At 39.1% G+C, this 5994-nt stretch overlaps 1 pseudogene across 1 annotated transcript; it reads right to left on the bottom strand.

The window, feature by feature from the left end:
• Positions 1-4563: 4563 nt before the first annotated feature.
• On the bottom strand, positions 4564-5449 carry LOC112625082 (annotated as a pseudogene). Its single transcript, XR_003119516.1, has one exon. The product of XR_003119516.1 is annotated as a 40S ribosomal protein S2 pseudogene (transcript).
• Between the last annotated feature and the right edge of the window lie 545 nt (positions 5450-5994).

Raw genomic sequence — 5994 nt, 5'->3', positions numbered from 1 at the left:
TGAGATCGCGCCACTGCACTCCAGCCTGGGCGACAGAGTGAGATTCCGTCTCAAACAAAACAAAACAGAACAAAAAAAACAAAAAAACCCACCCATAGAATTTTCTCTTCCCTTCCCTACAACTTTGAACTTTGCTGAATTGGAGGTATTGGTTCCCAAGAAGGATGCAACAATTGTTCTAATATTGAACTTAAGACTGTCACTTAGCCATTTTGGCTAATATGTCAAGAAGGAGGTTAACTACTATCTGGGGACATTGGTACTGATTTACAATAGGAAATTGGGTGCCTGCCAGACTATGGGGACAATAAGAAATATATTTGGAACTCAGAAAATTCTGTGGAGTTTTTAATACTTTCTTGTTCAAGAGTAAAAGAAAATAGAAAACTACAGTACCTAAAAAAATAGTACAACTGGAGATTTAGAATCTTCAGAAATGAGGGTTTAGTTTACCTGCAAGGTGGAGACTCCTGACTAGCTGAGGCCTGACTGTGGACAAGGGAAACATGAACAGAAGGTAGAAGAACGGAGTTATAAATATCAGCTATGGCCATGTGACCTTACAGAAACGAGGAGTGCAGCAGCTATGTATTCATTTTCTTTCGTGTGTGCGTGTATACATAAACATATACATCTTTTAAATTTTCCTTTTTAAAATAATCTTATGCAAGTTTTGTAAACTTTGCGACATAGTCTAGATAGAAGAACAATTACATGTGGCTGTGACTGAATTTTAGGTATAATTAATATAACTCAGAGAGTTATATTATTAGTTGTCCCAATGACAACTGGGACTTTGTATCCCCATATTTTGGGGAGAGGATGAGAATGCCTTCATTTGTCTAAGGAACAGTTTCATTATGTTAGGTGCAAATATGGAGTTCTTTTTGTTGTTATATGAAATCTCAAATATAGGTAGAAAGATGTGTATGGATATGTGTGTGGATACCGAGTAGACAAAGAGGTAGATTGTATCAATTATTAAGCTATTGTGTCTCAGGTCGAAATCCACTTTTTATACTCTGCTTTGTGATATTAGGGCCTGATTCTGCAAATAGGATAGGATTCCTTTGCAATCTGGTTCTCTGTTAGACTCTGACAAATGGGGACATGAGAGAATTGCAAGGCTAGAGAAAAAAGAAGGAAGGAAATCCTTCCTGTTTGCTGACAGAATGGGTTCCAGTCGCATCACAGCGGTCTCATTTATTCAGTGTGGCAGTAGTACTTTGTTTTTATAGAAGCAATCAATTTTGGAGATTTTCCAATATTTGCAGAGCCAGCCTCATTGTGCCCCTCAGAGACACCAGCAGCCACTAGCGGGAATTCACTTTTTTGTGAAGTCTGAATTCCTGCCCCATGGACTTCCTCCTCCATGCTCAGAGATACCTCCTCCAGCTAAGAAATACACTCTTTTCAGAGGTCTGAGAGTCAGCTCCCTGGGGCCCCTTGTCCGAAGCCTAAGAAGCTTTAATAGTTCCAACCTCATCCTTGTGCTCTCTTAACCCTAGGGATTGTAGCTGCTTCCTGTAGTTGCTAGTTTAATGATACTTTACTGTTCTTTAACTTTTTTTGTTGTTGTTGAAAATTCTTTCACCTAATTTAGTTCTTTATATTAAACTCTCCCTGTTAAAATACCTTATGTGATTTTTATTCTCCTAACAGGTCTCTATCCCATATATATAAAACTGTAGTCACTGATTTTTAACACTGAGTGGATTTAAAAAAAATTCAAAAGTCTTAATTGACCCATCCTTGAGGATTCATATTATTATTCATGAACCATTTGTTTTTGTTTGTATATGCATCTTCCCATTGTCAGTCCCTCGGAGATATGTTCTATCATTATCACCTGGTTTCTAAGGAAAAATTTTAATTGATATAGTTGATCTGAGGTCTTTCTATTCAACCTTTCAGATTTTCCACATGGGATCATTACAAATGAATTGAATTAGAGTTGGGCATATGCTGATTTAGGTCAAGCAAGAATCTAATGCATTGCTGACCTTTATTTTTTATTTTTTAGAACAAATAGAATAAAACAATAGGTAAGTTGCTTTTGAGAAGTCAGGCTAATGGAATACTATTATTTGAAACTCAAGAACAAGATTTTCTTATATGTATTTGCTCACCTTGACACTTGATGATGAATATACAAACCAGGTCTATATGATGGAAGGCAGGGGAGCCTATGACTTAGGCTTACTTTCAATTCACCTTCTTCCATAGACTATGTTAATAAGACTATTCCAGTCCTTAAATCTCTGATGGGCTGAAGATGCAGACATTCCCATCTTGAGTTTATAGGGAGGACCTTTCAGAGACTTCATCTGTAAGGGCATAGGACAGGCAGTAACTGACACTCTGCAAAGTGTTAACTAATCAGCAAAGTCAGCCTCCCCAAATCCCCGTTTGAAGAGTTGCTGAACTGTATAGTAGTTCTATGTTTAACTTTTTGAGAAATGGTAACATTTTTTTCCACAGTGGCTGCACCATTCTACCAGCAATGAACAAACATTCCAATTTCTCCACATCCTCACCAACTTTGTTTTCTAACTTTTTGAAGAGCCATAACTAATGGGTGTGAATGTGTCTTGTTGTGGTTTTGATTTACATTTCCCTAATGACTAATGATATTGAACATCTTTGCATATGCTTATTGCCCATTTGTATATCTTCTTTGGAGAAATATTTTTCAAGCTCTTTGCACATTTTTATACTAGGTAGTTTGCTTTTTTGTTGTTGAGTTGTAAGAATTCTTTATATATTCTTGCTATTAATCCCTTACCGGAGATACGATTTGCAATTATTTTTTTCCATTTTGTGGGTTGTATTTTTATTCTCTTGATGCACAGAAATTTTAAAATTAGTTAAAATTCAATTTATCTAGTTTTTCTTTTGCTGCTTGCACTTTTGATGTGTACAGGCAGATTTTAAAGCTGGATTGGCTTACTCTTTTTTAATCAATTAACTATTTAAAAAATTTTTAAATATGTAACTTTTATTTTAAGTTCAGGGATACATGTGCAGGTTTGTCATAGAGGTAAATTTGTTTCATGGGAGTTCGTTGTACCAATTATTTTGTCACCAAGGTATTAAACCTAGTACCCATTAATTATTTTTCCTGATCCTCTCTCTCCGTTCACCCTCCACTCTCTGATAGGCCTTAGTGTATTTTTCCCCTCTATATGTCCATGTGTTCTCATCATTTAGCTCCCAGTTATAAGTGAAAACATATGGTATTTAGTTTTCTGTTTCTGTGCTAGTTTGCTAAGGATAATGGCCTTCAGCTCCATCTGTGTTCCTGCAAAAGAAATAATTTTATTCTTTTGTGGCTGCATAGTATTCCATGTTGTATATATACCACATTTTCTTTATTTAGTCTACCACTGATGGACATTTAGGTTGATTGTATGTCTTTGCTATTGTGAATAGTGCTGTAATGAACACACGCATGCATGTGGTTTTATGATAGAACGATTTATGTTCCTTGAGATATATACCTACCTAATAATGGGATTGCTGGATTGAATGGTATTTCTGTTTTTAGATCTTTGAGGAATCACCAAACTGTCTTCCACAATGGTTGAACTAACACTCCCACCAACAGTGTATAAGTTCTCCACAACCTCACCAACATCTGTTATTTTTTTACCTTTTAATAATAGCCACTCTGACTGGTGTGAGATGGTATCTCATTGTGGTTTTGCTATGCATTTCTCTAATAATCACTGATGTTGGGTTTTCTTTTCATATGATTGTTGGTTACATGTATGCCTTCTTTTGAAAAGTGTCTGTTCATATTCTCTACCCACTTTTTAATGAGGTTGTTTGTTTTCTTCTCATAAATTTGTTTAAGTTTCTTTTAGATGCTGGATATTAGACCATTGTCTGATGCATAGTTTGCAAAAATTTTCTCCTGTTTTGTGCGTTGCCCATTCACTCTGTTGATAGTTTCTTTTGCTGTGAAGAAGCTCTTTAGTTTAATTAGATCCCATTTGTCAATTTTTTCTTTTGTTGTAATTGCTTTTGGTGTCCTTGTCATGAAATCTTTGCCCTGTTCCTATGTCCAGGATGGAATTGCCTAGATTGTCCTCCAGGGTTTTTCTAGTTTTGGGTTTCACATTTAAGTCTTTAATTTTTGTATATGGTATAAAGAATGGATTTATTTTCAATCTTCTGCATATGGCCAGCCAGTTATCCCAGCATCATTTATTGAATATGGAGTCATTTCCCCATTGCTTGTTTTTGTCAGTTTTGCCAAAGATCATATAGTTGTAGGTATGCGACCTTATTTCTGGATTCTCTATTCTGCTCTGTTGGCCTATGTGTCTGTTTTTGTACCAGTGCCATGCTATTTTGATTACTGTAGCCCTGTAGTATAGTTTGAAGTTAAGTAACAATATGCCTCCAGCTTTATTCCTTTTGCTTAGGATTGCCTTGGCTATTCAGGCTCTTTTTTGGTTCCATATGAATTTTAAAATAGTTTTTTTCTAGTTCTGTGAAGAATGTAACTGGTATTTTTTTTCCAGGCTTAATTCACTTTATTTTTCTTGTATAAAAACCCTATGTTGTAGCCACAGCTGGAGCGTGGGTCCTCTACACGGAGACTCTGGTGTGAGTCTTGACAAGGTGGTCAGTGAATTCCTGATAGGGAGACTTGGTAAACACAGTCTCCTTCCAGAGGTCAGGGGTCAGGTAGCTGTAGGTCTTAGAGATGGCATCAAAGGTGGCCTTGGTGAAGTTGCCCAGGGTGGCAGTGCAGCCCCGGACTGAGGTGTAGCAGTCATCGATACCAGCCATCATGAGCAACTTCTTGGGCACAGGCGCTGAGACGATGCCAGTGCCCCTGGGTGCAGGGATGAAGCACACCACCAGCACAGAGCCCAGCGGCCTGTCACCTTGCACGGGACGGTGTGGGACTTGCCGATCTTATTCCCCCAGTAGCCTCTGCGCACCAGGACAATGGAGAGTTTGGCCAGGATGATGGCCCCACGGATGGCGGTGGCCACCTCCTTGGAGCACTTAACACCCAGGCCGACGTGGCCATTGTAGTCCCCGATAGCAACAAACGCCTTGAACCTGCTGCGCTGGCCAGCACTGGTCTGCTTCTGCACCCGCATAATCTTCAAAATCTCGTCTTTAAGAGAGGCACCCAAGAAAAAGTCAATGATCTCAGATTCCTTAATGGGCAGGGAGAAGAGGTAGATCTCCTCCAGGGACTTGATCTTTATGTCCTTGACCAAGCGGCCCAGCCTGGTGACAGGCATCCACTCCTTATCCTCGGCCTTGCCTCCGCGAGCTCCGCAGCCTCGGCCCCGGCCCCGTCCACGGCCACCATCCTGGCCCCGGATGCCACTGCCAAAACCTCCGCGGAAGCCACCTTGGTTCCCCATCCCAGGGCCACCAGGGCCCTCCAGGCCCCCCCCGCTGCACCGGCGTCATCTGCCATTTGGTGTTTTCTCGGAGAAGAAGAGCGTAACTAGTACTTTAATAGGAATAGTATTGAATCTATAAATTGCTTGGGCACTATGGTCATTTTAATGATATTGATTCTTCTATCCATCAATATGGAACATTTTTGCATTTGTTCATGTCATCTCTGATTTCTTTGAGTAGTGTTTTGTAGTTCTCTTTGTAGAGATCTTTCACCTCCCTGGTTAGCTATATTCCTAGGTAAAATACCTGGAAATTTTTCTGTGGCAATTGTAAATGGCGATTGCATTCCTGATTTGGCTCTTACTTTGTTGTTGGTGTGTAGTGGGTTGGCTCATTCTAAACGTCAGCTCGTCACTCAAATCTTATCTTCAACTGTAGAAGTGGGTTTGCATATATTAATTTTTAATTAAAACATTGTAGTAAAATTTATTAACATAATTAGCTTGGCTTAATTCAGAGGAAAAGCTCCATGTGCACAGGTGTTTTTTTTTTCCAACTATCCACTCTGTGTTTCCAGCTGTGCCCATCATAATATCATGCAAGAGCCTATCAGAATCT

The sequence above is a fragment of the Theropithecus gelada genome, chromosome 5 (genome assembly GCF_003255815.1).
Source record: "Theropithecus gelada isolate Dixy chromosome 5, Tgel_1.0, whole genome shotgun sequence".
Classification (NCBI taxonomy): domain Eukaryota; kingdom Metazoa; phylum Chordata; class Mammalia; order Primates; family Cercopithecidae; genus Theropithecus; species Theropithecus gelada.
Note: the sequence above shows the minus strand (reverse complement) of the source record. Positions and strands in the feature narration are given on the sequence as shown.